Source organism: Apium graveolens, chromosome 2 (genome assembly GCF_009905375.1).
Source record: "Apium graveolens cultivar Ventura chromosome 2, ASM990537v1, whole genome shotgun sequence".
Classification (NCBI taxonomy): Eukaryota; Viridiplantae; Streptophyta; class Magnoliopsida; order Apiales; family Apiaceae; genus Apium; species Apium graveolens.
In genome coordinates this window covers 173,786,182-173,796,927 of record NC_133648.1, presented here as the reverse complement: position 1 = coordinate 173,796,927, position 10,746 = coordinate 173,786,182, and positions in this window count along the sequence as shown.

Below are 10,746 nucleotides of genomic sequence, written 5' to 3'. Positions count from 1 at the left end.
GCTACCAACTGGTTCCTTTTTAACTGGAAATGAATATAAACAACATCGCACAAATGAGCTAACTAGCTCAGCAAGTCACAATGACAGAACTGAGAATAGTGATCATCAGGTGAACATGGTTATGATGTCAAGTGAACAATGGATTATGATTTAGAATTGGATATTATAGTTTCATTTTAAGAAAAACCAAGGTTAGGCTGCTGATCAGTCACGCACTAACCCCGAGCAAAGCACACAACACTGCTCTAACTACTGGATCCAAGGCACACATTGGCCTAACTTGACCATTATATGGTCTGACCACGAATCTGGTCCATAATTTTATAAAACAATCCAATTCTAACATAATAAAAGAATAAACAATAATAAAAAATAAACATAATCATTAACAATATTGGGTGTTCAATAATGAAAGGGTTTCAATCTTCGTAAGGATCAATAAGGTAATTTCAAAGCTTGGATGCTGGGTAAGGAAAGAATTGGATAACAAAGGAAATGACATTTCTGAGTTTCAAGGATTTTGTCTTTCAAAGCATAAGATACAATGGTTTGAGTATGTAGGTAACTCGATTCAGTGTATGGTATTTAGTTTGTATGTATTTGTGGAGTAGTATCGTATATTTATGGTTCATATCTGGGTATACAATAATCAATGGTCTAGAAAGAATTTGGTTTACGGCTCAAGATCAATAGATGGATTCATGGTTAGGGTTCAGTGCTTCAAAGCACTTGTAATATAAAACAGGACTATCAATCACTATAACATCTCGAGAAAGTTCAGAACACTTGCCTGGTATTAGCTTACTACACTGCAATCGCTTCCAATCACAATCGTCTTACTCCTCAACTACCTGTTTTCCTTTCCTACGTCTTGCCTCTTCTGCTCACATATCATAAGCATCTATCAATATTCAACTCATATGATTCTATTCAATACATACTCCTATCTACCCTTCGTTTTACCCAAATCCGATTTAACGGATTGAAAGTTACGCAATAAACATGTAAACATCGAATATACAGACCGACAGTCAACCAACAAGTCACATATAACACATAACACGTCACATAATCAATGATATCTCATTTATAAAGAAGTCTCGGGTCATAAATAGGCTTTCGGTTACTTAAAATGATTTTTAAAATATTTTTCGGAATTAAAACGGGTTGTTGGATCGGTTTCGGAGTAATAAATAGGGTTCGGTTGGCCACTTTTGGCTTCAAATCAATTTTATAATAATTATCGAGCCTTGGAAATAATTTAGATTAATATTTTAAAGCTCGAAACTATTTTTCGGGATTTTTAAATTAGTTTTAAATAATTAAATCTAATTAAATAATTAATTAAAATCAATTAATAATTAATTAAATCAATTAATCAATTAATTTTTGAATTAATTGACCAATTAATCAATTAAAAATTAACTGAAATTAATTGACTAATTAATTCAGATTTATTTTTTTGAATTAAAAATAATTTTTGGAATTAAAATAATAATTTTCAGAATTTTCAGAAATTAAAACGAATTTTTATAATAAAATAAATAGGAAATATGATTTTTGAATATTTTTAAAACAGGAATTCAACTTTTGCAACTCTGAAAAGTTCAGGGACTGAACTTCATCGTTTTCAAAAGTCAGGGTACTAAACTGTAATTTTTCCAGCCCTCGCCGGAAAACAGTCGGGGTTCGCCGGAGAACTCGACTCCGGCATCCTCCCACCACCACAAACTCCAGATTACATCTACAATTTACCAGGAATCTAACCATACTCTTTAATCACACAGACAACCCCTGAATAGGCCGGAAAATAGCCGAGAAGTTCACCGGTTTCCGGCGAACTCGACGTAAACTTCAAAGGACAATTCCTTCTCTACAGACCTCGTTGATTTGTGAAACTTGTACGACTGGATTGCAAATTTCGCAGAGAACACAACCCACTATACCACAACATCTATCTATCCCGAAATAAGAAACCCCCAAATTTCAATTAAGAACATTCATACGGGTTATAAACCCTAATTTCACAATTCAAAAATCAAACTCAATTTTGAACATGTTATTGAACTCCAAATCAGACGTATAATATATCAAAATCATCAGGAAAACAAGCTCTACAACATGCAATCATCAAATCATACAAACATCATCCGAACAAAAATTCATATTTTTAGTAAAATTAATTCGAAAATAAATAAAAATATAGAAAATAAACCTTGATTTCTGCAGGTGTAAGGATCACAGAATCTGATAGAGCTTTTCAAGACCTTCAAATCGGTTACTCGAGCTTTCCAAACAAAGATCAATAACACCTCCAAAAGTTGGTTTGATTCTTGGAAGATTATATGAATATAAGATTTTTCTTTGGAAAATTATATAGTTATCTGTCTGCAAATGATTTTGATACGAAATAATATACGGTAAAAAGGCTATTTATATTTACGGAAAATTAGTATCCCGTTGGATCATTCCGGATATAAAACGGTACGTTTATTTGTAAAAACTGATCCAAACGGTATCGGTTTTCGGGACAGTTATCCAGATCAGTACAATTTGTACTGCGGTCTTGGTCTCAGCACCTGGTTACACGTATTACGAGGTGGTAATTGGGATAGTTTAATAAAAAGCTCCCGTTTATCGAAAATACGAGTTTTATTGATTTACCGAAACAAATATTGTATCAAAAATATTGCGCCGGGACCCGCGCAGGACAAACCGTATGCCGGATCGAAAAAGTCGAAACATGGAATATGCTGGGAATATTACAATTGGGTTAGGAAGGAGTTCTTGGAAGAGTTTCGGGTTCCAAAAACGTAACAACGGATGACGTCGGTTGGTTCCCGTTTTTATAAAATAGATTTTAAATACTCGGAAAAAGATTTTATGAATTTCTTATGATCCTTATAAATCCATAAATCAACATAAAAATAATTAGGAAGATATGACAATTATCTATATTTTATTTTGGACATATAAAAATTAAAATACTCAATTAATAATATTTTCAAACATCCGAACGCATTTAACACTTAACAATTAGTTCATAGAATAGATACTGAACACATATATTAAGCAAAAATAATTACACGATATATCCCGGATATTACAGTTGAATACAGTGTTTATATAATCAAATCGATTTAACACAAGTATTTAACAAAAATCAAGTATATTGAATAAACTCTGTTACAATAAGAACTGCTGTTCTCTCTCAGTGATGAACAAATATCACTAAGAGCTGCTAGGTTACAATGTATAATCTTCTCGATAATGATAACACATATAGTGTAAACCCTAAGTATGTGTTTATATAGTACACAGTTCCAAGATATATTCTAATTACATTGGAATACAATTCTGTCTCCTAAAATATATCAATCAGATATCTTCTACAAGTCTTCTACAGTGTAAGTCCTTTCCATGGTTGAGGTAGAACATTGTTTTATTAATTGTACCTCTGTGAAATCCACTTTCCAGAAGGAATTGAGCTAAAGTCTCATACCATGCTCTTTGAGCTTGCTTAAGGCCATAAAGTGCTTTGTCTAATCTGTAGACATAATTTAGAAATTTTGAATCTGCAAATCCTGGAGGTTGTTCAACATATACCTCTTCTTCCAATTCTCCATTAAGAAAAACACTTTTCACATCCATTTGAAAGACTTTAAACTTTTTGTGAGCAGCATAAGCCAAAAAGATTCTTATGGCTTCCAATCTAGCAGCTGGTGCAAATGTTTCATCATAATCAATACCCTCCTGTTGAGAGTAGCCTTTAGCAACCAGCCTTGCTTTGTTTCTTGTAATTATTCCATCACTGTCAGTTTTGTTTCTGAATACCCATTTTGTGCCAACAATGGATCTGTTCTTTGGTCTTGGCACTAGGGTCCAAACTTTATTTCTTTCAAATTCATTCAACTCTTCCTACATTGCTTGCACCCAATCAGCATCTTAAAAAGCTTCTTCCACTTTCTTTGGTTCAGTTTGAGATAGAAAGGAATGATAAAGACATTCATTTGATGTTGCAGTTCTAGTTCTGACACCTGCTTCAGGATCTCCAACTATTAAGTCAGGTGTATGTGATTTGGTCCACTTCCTTACAGATGGAAGTTGATTTCTAGAACTGGATCCTCCCCCATGATCCATGCTGTTTCCATCAGCATTTTTTGATGCTCCCCTTGTAGTTATGCTCTCTGAGACTTCAAAATTTGAGTTGGATCCTTCAAGATTTTAAGAATCATAGTTTCTAGAATTATCAGAATTAGGCTCATCAGAACTTGATGAATCAGAACTTGAAGAGCCAGTGACAGGTTCTGATGCATCTTGAGAGTCTTGAGTTGTGGTAGGATCTTCAGCTTGCTCCCCCTGAACAGGTGCATTTTCCCTTGGAGTAGTTACCACAGTTTCAATGACATCAGAACTTAACCCGTCAGAACTTACAGGATCAGGATTTAGGTCATCAGAATTTACAGTATCAGAGTTTAAATCTTCATTTTCAAATCTCAGCTGATCAAGATCATTGAAATCTTCAAGTCCAGTAATCTTCTTATCATCAAAAGATACATTGATAGATTCCATGACAACCCTTGTTCTTAAATTGTAGACTCTGAAGGCTTTTGTGGAAAGTGGATATCCAACAAAATTTCCTTCATCAGCTTTTAGATCAAATTTTGACAGCTGTTCTGGATGAGTCTTAAGAACAAAACACTTGCATCCAAATACATGAAAGTATTTCAGATTTGGCTTCTTTTTCTTCACCATCTCACATGGTGTTTTCCATGCTTGTTTATGAGTGTAGCATTCTTTGTAAAACAAGCAGTCTGCACAGTTTCAGCCCAAAAGTAGGTTGGCAGTTTTGCTTCATCAAGCATAGTTCATGCAGCTTCAATGAGAGTCTTGTTCTTTCTTTCTACAACTCCATTTTGCTGTGGAGTTCCAGGTGCAGGAAATTTCTGCTTAATTCCATGCTCTTCGCAGAACTCTTCCATAATTGAATTTTTGAACTCAGTGCTATTATCACTTCTTATTATTTTAACAGAATCTTTGACCAATTTATCCAGCTGTTTGACATGATCAGTTAAAGTAGATGCAGTTTCATTCTTCTTGTGCAAGAAATACACCCAAGTGCACCTTGTCAACTCATCCATTATAATCATAGCATATTTCTTCTTTGCAATAGACATGACATTGACTGGACCAAATAGATCAACATGCAGTAGGTGATAAGACTAAAGAATTGAAAATTCAGTTTTGCTCTTGAATGAAGATTTTCTTTGTTTTGCCTTTTGACATGAATCACAAAGGCCATCAGGAGCAAATACTGATTTTGGCAGTCCTCTCACAAGATGTTTCTTTACTAGCTCATTTATGTTGTTGAAATTTAAATGAGAGAGTCTTTTATGCCAATTCCATCTTTCTTCAATTGATGCTCTACTCAACAGACAGATTGCAGAACCATTAGAGTTTGTTGAAAGTCTGGCTTCATAAATGTTATCATGCCTGGAACCTTTCAGAACTACTTTGCCTGTAGAATTACTTACAACTTCACAGTGTTCTTCAAAGAAATCTACATGATAACCTCTGTCACAGATTTGACTCACACTTAGCAGATTATGTCTAAATCCTGAGACAAGAGCTACTGATTCAATGATGACATTCCCAAGATTGATATTGCCATATCCCAGAGTTTTTCCCATGTTGCCATCTCCATAAGAAAATCCTGAGCCAGTGTTCTCCACAAAGTCTGATAGCAGGGCTTTATTTCCAGTCATATATCCTGAACATCCACTGTCCAGAACTAGGATGTTTTTCCTGTTGCCCTGTAATCACGAAGACCACTATTGGTTAGTTTTAATGACCCAGACTTGCTTGGATCCTTTGGCCTTTTTAAGTTTGTTAGCATTTGCAGCGGATTTAATTTCAGAGTGTATGCTAACATCCTGTTTATCAGAGTTTATATCAGACTTTGCATCAGACTTTACACTAGAAGGAATAATATTAACTTTCTTCAAAGAAGGTTTTATTTGATAATAATCATAGTACAAACTATGATATTCCTTACAAGTATAAATGGAATGCCATAAACTACCACAATGAAAACAAGGATTTTGTGGCTTAAACCTAACAGACTAACTCTTAACTCCTGATCTAGGAGTTAAAGAGTTTATATCTTTATTCTCCCTGCAAAAAGAAACAAGATGGTTAGAGTTTCCAAAGTTATAGCATTTCTTTCTAAGAGCATTAGGAACAGGCATATAGTTATTGCTTTTATTCACACCTTCCTTTCTATTCCTATTTTTCCTAGCTTCCTTTACCTTGTTTACATTTCTAATCTCTTTCAGCTTATACTTAAGCTGCTTCTTTGTCATTAAGCCTATGTTTACTTCAGCTGGTTTATCCTGTTTTAATTTGTTAGAAGTTGACTTTTCTTTGACTTCTGTCCTAGACTCTTTCATCTTTTCAAAATCAGACTTTATAGTTTTTTTCTACAAACTTAACAGGATTTACCTTTGGCTTAGTAGTCTGTTTAACAACAATTAGCTCAATTTGAACAGTTTCTTTCTCACTTTTATCATCTCCATAACCTAAGCCCTCTTTCCAATTTCCACTACTTATTAAATTCTAAGTTGTTCTGCCAGAGTTAGTCCATGTTCTGATAAGTCAGGATAAGTGTAAGTAAGTTGGCTTCACCGCCACACGTGTAGCAGATTCATAAGGTATTTATATATGTATACTCAGGAAGAGTAATTTAGCTGCATTATATATAAATTGGAGACTTGAGTTGAGTTATATGAGCAACAGATAGAATATAATGTCAGCGAGAGGCTGTTAAGTAATGAGTGATGCTGCGAGTAAAAGTTTATGAAAAGTTGTAAGGTTGAGGGATCAACCTGAGAAAATGGAAGTGAGATACTTGAATGTATCCATATCTGGTCTTTAGTGTGATTCTGAGGACATATTCTTTTAAGGGGGAAAGGATGTAATATCCGAGATATCGCGTGTAATTATTTTTATCAATAAATGATTATTATGTGAATTTTGGTGAATTATCTGATGATTGATATTATATTTACATGTTTATATGTGATAAGATATGAGTATGTTAATTTTATTATGTCCAGAATAAAATATAGATAATTGTAATATTTTTCTGGCAATTTTTGGAGTGTTATATGATTTTATATTGATTTATAGATTTTATAATTATTTTCTGAATAATTACAAAACTATTTTATAAAACCGTGAATTGTCCGACTTCAACCATTTTTGCATTTTTATAACCAGAAACTCTTCCGAAAACTCCTTCTTAACCTAATATGATAATTTCAGACATTTTCCGTGTTTTGACTTTTTCAATCTGGATTACGGTTTAACCTGTACGCGTCCCGGAGCAAAATTTTCAAGACGATAATCATTTCGATAAAGAAACAAAACTCGTATTCTCGAAAGGAGGGATATTATTACATTATTTTCGTATAAAGTGTTTTATAACAAGCCCGGTTTGGATAATTATCCAATACGGGTATCAAAACGGATCGTCTTTGTAGTTACTTAGCGGGTAAGTAACTAATTTATCGATCCAATACGATCCAATATTCCATAAATATATATATAGCCCTTTTATTATTTCATTTTATTCGTATAATCATAATCAGTCAGTAAATTCCCGTGAAATACAGAGAAAACCCTAATAAAATATTGCGTTCTTCATAATCAAACCCACGAACGATGGCGTTATCGAACTCTGATTCGGGCATGCCATATATCAAATCGAAGCTCTCGAAAAGTACTTTCATAATCAATCATCCGTTTTTATGTAGGAATTAAGGTATGTTTCTTATTTATTTGTTTTAATTCGAATTATTTAAAGATTAAATTATGAAAATTTGTTCTTGATGTTGCTGATATGATTTGATGGCATAATCATGTAGATCTTTTCTTCCTGGTCATTTTGGTATATTATATGACTAATTTGGAGTTTAATAACATGTAGAAAATGATGTTTGATTCTGGAAAATTGAAATTAGGGTTTTAATAGTTTAAATGTTTTAAATCGAATTTGGGGTTTTATTGTCTGTTTATTCTGGGCAAATTTAGAGGGTATCAATATATAGATCGTGTCCAGAGGAATCAATTCGTGTATTTAGATGTGGTGTTGGGATCAGGGATGAGTTGGCCGGAGTTCTTGAACGCCGGCGGTGTTCTTTATTTCCCGGCTAAATCCCGGCCAACCTGTTACTTGTATATGAAATCTGATCTCATAAAATGATTGTTGGTACGACACACTATCAATCTTCAGCTGTTGAAGTCGATCTAGGCAGGCATGTGAATTCCTTGCGAGCTCGGGGCGGCGTTAATGGCTTCCGCCGCAGCCGGAGTTGGGGGAGAGGAAGGTGAAGGTAGCAAACTACTCTTTAGCCCCTGAACCTTCCCCCAAATTTCAAAATCAGTACCCCTGTTTTAAAATTTTACAAAAATATGATATCAGTTTTATTTAATTTCAAAAATGATATTTCTGTTTATAATTTATTTTCCAAAATTGTTTTTGTTATTTTAAAATTCCAAAAATCCATTATTTTATTTCTAAAAATTACTTTTAATTTAAAAATAAATCTTAATTAATTAGTTAATTTTAGTTGATAATTAATTATTTAATTAGTCAATTAATTTAAATATTTACTGATTAATTAATTTGATTAGTTATTAATTAATTTTAATTAATTATTTAATTAGATTTAATTATTTTGATTTAAAAATCCTGTAAAATAGTTTCGAGCTTTCCAATATTATTTAAGTTATTTTCAAAGCTCGATAATTATTATTAAATCATTTTAAAGCTAAATTCGGGTATTCGAACCCTGTTATTTAATTATAAATTGATTGGGAGACCCGTTTTATTTCCAAAAAATGTTCAAAAATTTATATTAAATACCTAGAAAATCATTTTAACCCTGAATCTTATTTGAATAATTATTTTAATTGAATATCTTACGTGCTACGTGTTATATGTGATTTGATTGATGCATTATGTCACTGTACGTGCATTGTCTTACGGTTTTGTTCATAACTTTCAATCCGTATGTCGGATTTGGGTAAAACAATGGGTAGATAAAAGCTTATGACGTCTATGTGACGATTAGATAATATGAGATTGAGTATTGAAAGATACTTGTGATGCCTAGCAGAGTAACTGAGCCATAGAAAAGAAAGCCAGTGATTCGTAAATAGAACTGAAGCGTAGAAAGAGAAGACAAGTGATTGATGAATAGAAGCAAGGAATAGAAAAAGAAGGATAGTGATGAATGAGTAGAACTGTTAGATGAGTACAGGTAAGGCTGGAAATCATCTGTGATAAGGCAAGTACTTCTGAACCTTCTTCAAAATATATTGCAAATATTTTCGAACTTATTCATAACATGTTTCTATTATTCAAAATAACTCATGTTTTATATCGCAAGCGCTTTAAATTGTTCAACCTTGAACCCTGAACATATCATTGAACTTGAGCTGCAAGCCTTGTTTCTTGTAAACCACCATCGATTTATTTCCCAAATAGTAAACCATACAAATACGATACTACTTCACAAATACATACCTACCATAAACAAAATACTGAAATAAAATTTCTTGAGCCTACAGAAACTTTGTTATGGATTAAAAACTAATGTATATTAAATGTTGTACTTATTGCTAAGGTTCGGGAGCTCAAGGCCTTTAAAGGCAGCTCTCGTGTTTCGTAGCTTAACTATGCCTTTACGAGATGCCTACGTTTCTCTGTGAGTTAGAGAATCAAGCCAAAAACGTAGTTCTAATTGTGGGGGTGAAGCCCCTTATATAGATTTTGGGAGTCCTTGAATTGGACTTAGGATAGGAGACTTGGTGGGCAAGTCTCAAAGTTAGAATGGACTTTGGAGTCCTAGGAAGTTGGAAACTAATTCCTTATCCTATCAGGTCCCTTGGGGCTAATCTACAAGGATTTATATCCTCGTTGGGACTCATCTTAACAGCTGATTTTTCCTTTATTAATTAATTATGAAATTAATTAATATTCAGGGTTTTGGGCCCTTTCCAATTGGGCTTCGTTATTGGACCGTATCTGGTCTTAACTAATTATATTCCTAGGCTGTTTTTGGGCCCCTTTCAAGGGTCTTGGGCCTCCTCTAATAGGCTTAACCGCCAGCGCAATTTTAATACAATTAATGCAATTTAACTACGCAATCAGGGTTTATTTCATTCCCTATCATTTGCCCCCCAACTTCTGGGAAACCTTAAAAGGTTTCGCAGAAGTTAAGTTCATTCGTTCCCTTACAAGGTATCATTTTGGCCTAAAGTATGGAGCGACCTACACATTTACAATGACTTGCATTGTACACATCTTTTGCATTGTTTTAAAAATTTTCTATTATTTTCTTACCTTTTCCCTCTTTTTAGGAATTTTCTGTTATTTCTGAGGAATTTTCCCTTAATTTCTGAGACTTTTTCTTAATTTTTTCAAGAATATTCTATCTAAAATAATTTTTGAAATTATGTTCAAATTTTCCCTAATTTTTGTGGGATTTTTCAAAAAAATTCAGCTTTTTTTAACTAGGATCCTAGTCGAAAATTCGACATGGATCCTGGTCGTACTTTGTGTCAGCTCCTGGGTCCTGGTCGAAGAATTTTGACTAGGATTCACGATCAGGATTTTGACCTGGATCCTAGTCGAACTCACGACCTGGATCCTGGTTGATATTTTAGTTGTTTTTCAATTCC